We start from the raw sequence: 10,000 nt of genomic DNA, 5'->3' as shown, positions 1-10,000 counted from the left end.
AAATGAACTGAAGTTTATCTTTTCTTTTACACGCTAAGAACGCCTGTCTACCAAAACCCTTTTGCCACTTCTCAAGCACTCTTTCTATGCAAAGTCAATTACTTACCCCGCTTTTGCCATGTGCAGTGTGTTTGCCCATTTACGTAGACACTTAACGCCAAAGTATGATCTTCCATGCTGTAAGACTCTCACTTGTGATATTACTGTATGTAATCTGGTGATAGCCAGGCTAGTTGAGAACACGGACGGAAGGAATTATAGGCTACATGGAAAGACTTTTTTGTCTACATTATTGTGCATCTGTGGAAATATTATCGTATTATCTCTTCATCGTAATATCTCTTTATCTCACAACTGAAGAAACTTAAAGGACAGAGAGAATTAGAGAATCAGGTATAGATTTCAACTTCCTTATTTGTTATAAGAACATGAGAAGTCAGGATCGAGAAATGATAAAAGGAGAGGCTGACTTCTGTAGTCAAGTAACAGATATTACCTAGGGAAACCAGCCAAACAGAAATGTGTATGGAGTGTCCCCCTGCTATAGAAAAATAACTTAAGTCTGAACAAAGTACATATTTTTCTTTGCCAGCAGGCAATATGCAGGAAAACACTAACTTTGTCTCGAGATCTAGATTTTGAGTGGGTGTCGAGTCGTAAGCCTGCGGGATCTCATGTCTAAAATTACATTAGGCTTTGTTGAAGCGACTAGAGATGAGCATTTTGCCGTTGTTTTATCTTTTGTTTTGTTTTTTCTTCCATCTGTTTTTCTATCCTTTGTGGTGAGCAATATGGTCCCTTTTAAGACTACCCACAGAGCTTTCCCCACTGACTGCTGGTTGGAATGGAAAGCAATATACACAAGAGCAAACACAGTAAGCCACAGATGTGAACGATACACAAAAAGTGCAGTGCAGTCCAGTTTTGGAGACATGTGCTGACCTATTGATTAATATGTACATTCACCAAAGCAAATACAGATAAATGGACTTACTAGGTACACACTACAGTACCTGGAGCAATGTGAGGTTGACGATGCCTTGCTGAAAGACACGTAAGGCAACACAGAGGGCAAAGGGGAGGTCTGACACTCCTCTTACCTAGAGGGGATTTGAACCTGTCCCCCTCTGAGCCACCTCTCACACTCCTCTTACCTGGAGGGGATTTGAACCTGCAACGCTCTGAGCCAAAGCCCAGCTCCCTATTGGGCCACAGCTGAAGGCACAGATACAGTAATCAAAGTGAAACCAGTGGAGTAACGGGAAGAGGGGTTTGGCTTGATATGCTGGCACATATCCAACACAAACACCAGCAGTTAGAGGAAGTCGGAGCCAAAAAATAAATAAAAATGTTGGTTCCTTGTTATTAATAAGCCCAAACAAGATTGAACAAACAACCACTGGGACATCAGGATTATGCTCGAGGGAAGCCGGAAATATTGAATAACACAATTATAAATATATTATTTAAATTTTTTAATGCCCAGCATCATTATCATGGCTCACACTTGGAGGGCCCGGACGCCATGGCTGGTGGATAAATCCCACACGGAGAGAGGCCTTTCTCATGTTTTGATTTTCCACTTTCAAGGTCTGTCTTTGAGTTAGCCGAGCGTTCAATCGTTTCCGCTATTAATAATGAAAAACATTTTCCCACTCCTCATTTAAAAAAAAGAGTATGTCTACGATTCCTTTTGAAAACAAGGTCTTTTGTGGGTGAAAGATGATAGAATAGATGAACTCTGAATCATACCCCCCACCCCATAATGTGACGAAACGAAGTATTGATTCCTCACCACAGAGAGGGAAATGACTGACACGTATTCATTTAAATGCATTCTGATCTCTCAGCAAGACCTTGGCAGTGTGCCATCTTTTGAAAAAAAAGAAAGAAAAAGAAAACGACATAAAATAACAATGGTCACTTCATTTGCTCTCGAGCATTAGTCTCAGACGGATGGCTGGAGTTGCAGGAGATAATTGACCACGGGTCAAATGTCGCACACAAACGAGATAATCTCTCTCTCTCTCTCTCTCTCTCTCTCTCTCTCTCTCTCTCTCTCTCTCTCTCTCTCTCTCTCTCTCTCTCTCTCTCTCTCTCTCTCTCTCTCTCGAGCTTCCACAACACTCAGTGGTGCAGTGGTGAGACAGGATGGCTGACAAAGAGGTGTGACTGAGAGGTGCTTGGCTGAGAAGAGAAGAGATAGGCCTAATTATAGGGATGGAAGTAATGTCCACGTCTAACAAAGTGTTATAGTAGAAGCATGCAGCTTTAGGTACCTTTTTTGCACCTGTTTCGTTTGTGTGTGTGTGTGCGCGTGTGTGCGTGTGTGTGTGCGTATGCGCGCTCATGTGTGTGTTGTTTACTTTAAACAAAAACCTTCTGAACTGTTAAGTCAGTCCTTGTGATGTTTTTTTTCTTCTTCTTTTCCACCCCTTTTCCTTTGCACTTATGAGCTACTGTAAAATTCTGACTGCATTATAATATTTTCATTTGTGAGAGAGCTATCTTCAAAAAGCATGAAACCCATTTTGGTTTCTGTGATTCAAAGGCACTTTCTCTTACTGTTTTACTACAAAGCACTTAACGCATGCTTTTAGCCACCACATCCAAGACAAAGACAGAACAAAACAAAATGTAATTGAGAAAAGACTGACTGCTCAAAGAATAGTTGGCCCACACAAACAAAATATGCAGCTAACTACAGAATATTCAAAGGTGTTTACAAGGATGTAAACAGCTTAACATATCTTTTTGGATTCAAAGTGTAAAGTGTTTCATGTCATTGAAATCATGTTTTTGTAATGTAATTGTTGCTTACCGTGAATTTGCTGTTCATTATTGGTTAGGAAGAAGGAGTCTGTGGAAAAAAAAATAGAAGACTGTGTGAGAAAAAAGGAACACTTTTCACATGAGAATGAATACACTGTGTTACTGCCCCCTTTGTCCCCTAGTTTACCAAGGGAAAGGCTATTACAAAAGCGGACTATACACATTTCAGTATTTCCATTCCCCACTTAAAAAAAAAAAAACTTTGAGTGGCATGGAAGTTGTGGAAGACAGAAATTGGATTTCTGAGGGTAAGGGTCTACTGACAACACATATTAGGCATTCCTCTCCACACAACACGGTCTTCCTTCCACCTTGTGTACACATAGCGTGTGCAGAAGGTCACACATTATTAGCCTTGAGGCTCCCGGCTTATGTGAAGAAGGAACACAGAAATGTGTTGGTCTGATCCTCCTTAGCCCCGCCACACTCACTCGGACAAACTCTTGTGTGTTTGTGTGTGTGTGCGCGTGCGTGCATGCTTCGTGATTGCGTGTGTGTGCGCTCCTGAAAGCTACCACACCAAACCACATCTCCACACCAACACCCCCACCCCACATACCACACCCACACACTCTCTCTCTCTCTCTCTCTCTCTCTCTCTCTCTCTCTCTCCCTTTCTCTCTCTCTCTCTCTCTCTCTCTCTCTCTCTCTCTCTCTCTCTCTCTCTCTCCTTCCCTCCCTCTTGGGCCCAGACTCGTGAAAATAACCAACAGGTTATGCTTTCAACCCCACCACATTACAGCCAGACACTCTTCTGATGTACAACGATCTTGTCATTGTCTTGCCATTGCAATAGTCTCTCTCTCTCTCTCTCTCTCTCTCTCTCTTCATCTCTCTCTCTCTCTCTCTCTCTCTCCATCTCTCTCTCTCTCTTCATCTCTCTCTCTCTCTCTCTCTCTCTCTCTCTCTCTCTCTCTCTCTCTCTTCATCTCTCTCTCTCTCTCTCTCTCTCTCTCTCTCTCTCTTCAAACCTCAGGTCTTCGATGGTCCGGTACATGGTTCATTCTTTCTTCTTTCTTTCTTTCTTTCTTTCTTTCTTTCTTTCTTTCTTTCTTTCTTTCTTTCTTTCTTTCTTTCTTTCTTTCTTTCTTTCTTTCTTTCTTTCTTTCTTTCTTTCTTTCTAATAACTAACTAATCCCTTTGGCCGATGTGGCAAGCAGCACCCACATATAATGCGAGCGCTTCTGTTCTGTTCAGTTCTGTTCTGGGTGACATGAGACAAACCTGCGTGCGCACCCATAAATCAAAGCAGACCAATTTTTCACCCGAGCTGGCGGGGGGGAAATCTGCCATGAAGAGGAAGAAGAAAGAAAGAAGAAGAAGAAGACCCGCTTTTGAGAACAAATGATTAGAGGCCACCGCTAAACATATCATGTTAGCGTTGTATAATGGATATATAAGAAGCACCTGAAAAGCCGCTTCCCTGATGTGCAGTTTACTGGGAAATTGTTGTCTTTGATTTGATTTGTTTCATTTGCGCAACGTATATCTCTGCCTGTTTTTTTCCCTGCTCCAGACCTCCTGTTGTGATTGAGTAAATAAGGGAGTGTTACCGTGAGGCGATGGAAAGTGGAGATCTTGCCCATGTCCTCAACTCCTTATCCTCCTCCTTAGCATCTCTCTCTATCCCTTTATCTTCTTATGCTTGTAATTTACCACCTACCCCCCCCCTCTCTCTCCCTCTCCCTATCCCTCTGTCTCTCACTCCCTCTCCCTCTCCCACCCTGTCCTTCAATTTCAATACTTTCTTTGAGAAAGAAGTATAGCTCCCCCCTTCCTTCTGTTTCTGTTCTCTTGTGTTTGTTGTGTGCTTTTATCTTCCACACCTCTCTTTCCATTCTCCCTCCATCCTATTTCCTCCTCCTACTCTTTAGGTATACCTCTCTCTTGCTCGCTCACCATGGATATCCCTCCCCCTTCTTTTTCTTCTGCCTCCTCTTATATCTCCTCCTTATTCCTCCTCTCCTCTCATCTCCTGTCCCCTCCTCTCCTCTCATCTCCTGTCCCCTCCTCTCCTCTCCTCTCCTCTCCTCTCCTCCTTAACACTGTCTTTCTCTCCTCCATCTATCTCTCGTCTGCTGCCGTACCCATCTGTTATTCATCTCTCATTACTTTTCATCTTCGACACATCTCTCTTTCTCCACTCCTCGCTCTTTCTATCAACTCCATCCTACTCTTTAGCATGGCCGTAACTACCATTGAGGACACAGAGGTCATGTCCTCTGTATTGTTTTTGTAATGTAAAATGTATCTATGATCAAAATCGATGTATGATCAACAATGATAAATTCAGTCTGTATATGCCACCCCTATTTATCCTCAAGGCAGTGATTGATGAAAAAAAAAATGTAAGAGTTTGACTGAAGTGTTCAAAGCATTCTGAATGTACAGTATGCAGTATAGCGCGCAATATTTACGGCCCTGCTCTTTAGGTATTCCTCTCGCTCAAGCACCACAAAGAGATAACTCCGCCTCCGTCCTTCATGTCATGCCTCCTCCTCTCTCCGCCTTAACTCATCCTTCTTGCTGTCTGCCTCATTCCTCCTCTCGCCCTCTTTCAACTCTGCCGTCTTCACCTCCCTAAACTAAAACAAGCTCTATGTAATAAATGAGCCGTTTCCAAGCTGGCAATGGCTACATTCAGGGTTCACACTCTAAGTCAGATATGAAATTCCATGATTTTCCACGACTTTCCAGACAAAAAAATAACAGAATTGGAAAAAGGAAATGACATTTGAAAAGTGTTTTAAAACTATGTCCCCCATAGAGCTGTTCCGCCTGTCTGTGTCTGTATGTCTGTATGAAGATATACACAACCACACAGTGTGAAACGTTGTCGGCTTAACAGTAAGAAACAACGTCGTACACTACAAAAAAGTAACAAGCAACAAAATACACTCGAGTTTGCTTCTAGTAGGCCTACACCATTTTAAAGAAAATTTCATGATAATCCATGACTGTCCATGCAAAATGCACTACTAAAGACTGTAAAAGACTGTAAAGACTAGTTACGACTTTTCATTGACTAGCATTTCCACTGTTGGAACACTGCACACAATTAGGCTACCTGATCTATCTCTCTTTCCTCCATCTATCGCTACCTTACAGTGTTGTGACGTTCGCAAAGGAATAGATCCTTTTGAGCGGCTACTAGACGCGAACGATGATAACCAAGTCACAGCTAGGCAGCCACTTTTTTTCGTTTTGTCATTCATTTATGACTCGAGCATGTGACCTTCACATAAGTAGGCCTACTTTGATTTTGTGTCTCTGCCTCAGAGAGTGGCAGGAATGGTTGGTAGAACGGTGAGGACAGTCGGTTGTTGTTTGACAATATGAGCCAGCAGTGGTAAAAGCAATCCTATTAACAAAGAAATAAAAAAAAATAGTTCCAGTTTTTAGATTACAGACAGTTTTTTTTAACAGCCCTTTGAAATGAACAAGCCACTATGGTCCCGTCAAACAGCCGCAAATCCCATCTCTGCCATCTTGCCCTTCAGGTCTTCCTCTAGCTCTGTCACCATGAAGTTCACCCATTCTCCTCCTCTTCTTCCTCCTCCTCCTCCTCCTCCTCCTCCTCCTCCTCCTCCTCCTCCTCCATATCTTTCTCCTCTCCTCCTTAATAACACCTCTCTCTTCCTTCCCTCTTTCTGCATTCGTCTTCTCTTTAAGCATTCCCCTCACCATAAAGATCACAATACCAATTATTGGGAGTGACTCACTGGCATGGATGACAGCTCTTTTTCGTTTTAATGTGTATATCTTCATGCACAGTAAACACAAAGCTCATTAACAAGATGTGTACAAGACAGGAAAGACAAAGGCCTTATTACATTACATCTATTTTCACTGTAAAAAAACAAGAAGAAGAAGAAGAAGAAGAAGAAGAAGAAGAAGAAGAAGAAGAAGAAGAAGAAGAAGAAGAAGAAGAAGAAGAAGAAGAAGAAGAAGAAGAAGAAGAAGAAGAAGAAGAAGAAGAAGAAAAGATAAGAAACAAGTTTAAAAATATATATAACAGGGGGGTGCTGTTAGGACATGTATTGTATTGCAATGAACAGCCGATGTCAAAGGTATCACTGTGTTTTACAATTCAGTATAGGATATGTTTGTAACAAAATCTGATGCGTAATCTATGCACTTACATGTAGCCTACATATTATACCTATCTAGACCTAGCTATAATCCTACTGTGTAGTGTACATGTAAATATGTGCACAATTGTTCAAATTGTTGTGCACCTCTGACTGTATCAAGTTGATGATAGGGAACATGTAACCTAAAAAAAAGCAACAGGTTACATACAGGGTATCAGAGATGAAAGGGCACTGTGTGTATCCTTCCCCATCCTATTGCAGGCATGAACACAACACTCATTCCCACTCATGCCCTAATGGTAAGGGAGGTGTTCTTAATATCAGTGGGTCGCTGGTTCGAATCCCATCCTTACCTCTCCCTATAGGAACCTCCATCCATGACTGAAGTGCCCTTGAGCAATGCACCTATCCCATATTACTCCAGAGACTATAACCATGACCCGGTAAATATGTAAGTCGCTTTGGATAAAAATGTCAGTAAGTGTTATGTAATGCAATAATAATATTATAAACTTCAAACATGCATACTTACTGTAGCACTAACCCTGACCCTATATGGTGCATTGTAACCCTGAATGGTGCAATACAGGAAATACGTTGTTGTGTTTTGTATGCTTTTTTCCACTTTGCACACACCTGCATTACATTGCAGGCTACCCACAGTAACCAGTGTAACAGGAACAGCAGAATAACCAGAAAAAAACAACAAGTCTTTATGTGTCAGGGAAGAGGGGAGTGTAGTGGTGGTTGCAATCCTCCTAGCCTCCTCTCCTCTCCTCTCCTGCTGCCTGGCAGACAGGAACACTCATCACGTCCCCAGCAGGGCGCTGAGTGGACCGGCCTCCTACTGTGGCTTGAATTAGGCCTTCGGCTCATAGACACAAACCATACCACTGCTGTGAGTAACGGAAAAGAAAAAAAAATAATGAAAGGAGTGGATAGCTGAGTGGAGAAAAGAAGGAAAGAAAGGAAAGAACAAAATCCTCTGTGATCATCACTTCCTTGCGCCTAAACCAGCGTGAAGACCTGCCAGGGAGAAAGGATCAGTTTCAGGAGGAGCCCCCTAAAAGCCCAAAAGATTACATTTCTAAATATATACATAACTGCCCCGGCCCCCCTGTCTGCACCAAAACTCAAAAACTGCCCTGTTGATCCTTTCATCTCCCACCCTGTCCATCTTACTGCTGCTCAAAAATGAGTTTTCCCAAATATGTCCAATTTTCTTCCTCAACTTTAAAAACTTGGTCAGTTTTGGAGAGGCTTGTGACTCAGCTAAGCGAATATCATTTCCTGTCACACGCTCTCACTGCCATCTCCAAAAAAGGCACGAAAAAGCCAAAAACATCAAAAGAAATAACTTCAGCCAGCCAATCAGGTCTATATCAGGATTTCATCCCGCACCTCCTTGACGAGCCCCCTCGATTCCTCCTGCTCATCCCGTCTCAGCTATTCCCGTCTCCTGTAGTTAGCCTTGCTGCTGCTCTCCTATAATCTGATTAAGAAATTGCATTTTAGCTTTGACTAATCAGAGTCCCCTCTCCGAGCGTAGCCTTTCGTGCCCATTAAGAGATTAGCATCGGGCTCTGGCACAGCCGCGCCGAGGCGTACAGAGAGGAGAGGATAGGAGAGGAGAGGAGAGAAGCCGGGCATCACCAGGAGACCATGTTCACGGGTGAAAGATAGAGAGGTAATAAGGTTTCCCAATGAGAGGCAAAGCCAGAGGAGAGGATGTGTGTGTGTGCGTGTGCGTGTGTGTGTGTGTGTGTGTGTGTGTGTGTGTGTGTGTGTGTGTGTGTGTGTGTGTGTGTGTGTGTGTGTGTGTGTGTGTGTGTGTGTGTATGTGTATGCGTGCGTGCGTGCATGCGTGCGTTCGTGCATGTGTGTGTGGTCTTCTGTCTGCATGTGTGCGTTGTGTTATGTTTGCACGTGTGTATTTGTCTTTGTGTGTGTGTGTATCAGTGGGATGATATCATATCATATCAGATGTTTATTTCGTGTCTGCTTATTGACAAATGCGGATGGGAGACAGGAAGTGCCTCCCTAACAGTGACAACAGCAGTGACATGAGACAGGCCTACAGAACAGAACCATCCCTTTGCCAAGTCCAAAGCCCAAAAAGCCAAGGCCCAGTGTTGCCAGATAGAAAATGCTGAATTATCTATCGTACCAAAACCTCAAAATTATCGGTTTTGGGGGCTTTTTGGAAGGAAATTGTCGTACATGACCCAAATTGTGTTTTCAAGTCATCTAAATGAACTGAATGACAACTCTGAAATTATCGTACATCATGTTTTTTTGATCGTACAGAGGACAAAATGGACAAAGTTATGGTACAAATATGATAATTATCGTACATCTGGCAACACTGCCAAGGCCACAGCAACAAGGAGTCTGTGCTATCAAAGCCAGACCATCAGAATCAGAGTTTCAGAGTCGGACTAAAAAAAAAAAAAAATCAGATCGCAGATAGTCATTTACTTTCTAAAAGAGGGCGAGGGTGTAGAACAGGTGGAGCATGTTATTAAAGGGTGATGAAAGACGAGGGAGAGAGCGAGAGAGAGAGAGAGAGAAAGAGAGAGACAGAGAGAGAGAGAGAGTTAGAGACAGATCTAGACCGAGAGATAGAAAGAGAGAGATGTTTGATGGGAAATTGGTTATTCGGGCGAATTCCAATAACCCGGTGACATGAGGCAGTTGATTAAAAGAAGGCGATACGGATCAGACTTTAATGCAAGAATAATCGAGATGAGGGTCTCTGCCTTCTGCGGTAATTACTTGCCTTGTGTTTAACACAAAGAACATTAATGCATCCCACCACCTCAGGAGGTATATGTGTGTGTGTGTGTGTGTGTGTGTGTGTGTGTGTGTGTGTGTGTGTGTGTGTGTGTGTGTGTGTGTGTGTGTGTGTGTGTGTGTGTGTGTGTGTGTGTGTGTGTGTGTGTGTGTGTGTGTGTGTGTGTGTCTGCGTGTCTGTGTGTCTGTGTGTCTGCGTTTGTCTGTGTGTGTCTGTGCCTGTGTGAAGGTCCTGCTGTCCAGAAATTGCAGAAACAGAGGCAAGAACAGGATATTTGGAA

General features: G+C 42.9%; 1 long non-coding RNA gene across 1 annotated transcript in view; it reads right to left on the bottom strand.

Moving 5' to 3' along the window:
- Positions 1 to 1,524: 1,524 nt before the first annotated feature.
- LOC134464608 (uncharacterized) overlaps positions 1,525 to 10,000 on the bottom strand; it is a 14,600-nt gene continuing 6,124 nt past the window's right edge. The window contains exons 2-3 of the long non-coding RNA XR_010037973.1: positions 2,822 to 2,860; positions 1,525 to 1,628 (exon numbers count right to left, since the gene is read on the bottom strand). This is a non-coding gene — a long non-coding RNA (uncharacterized LOC134464608). The remainder of the gene's footprint in view (positions 1,629 to 2,821; positions 2,861 to 10,000) is intronic.

Source organism: Engraulis encrasicolus, chromosome 15 (genome assembly GCF_034702125.1).
Source record: "Engraulis encrasicolus isolate BLACKSEA-1 chromosome 15, IST_EnEncr_1.0, whole genome shotgun sequence".
Classification (NCBI taxonomy): Eukaryota; Metazoa; Chordata; class Actinopteri; order Clupeiformes; family Engraulidae; genus Engraulis; species Engraulis encrasicolus.
This window is presented reverse-complemented; position numbering and strand designations above follow the sequence as displayed.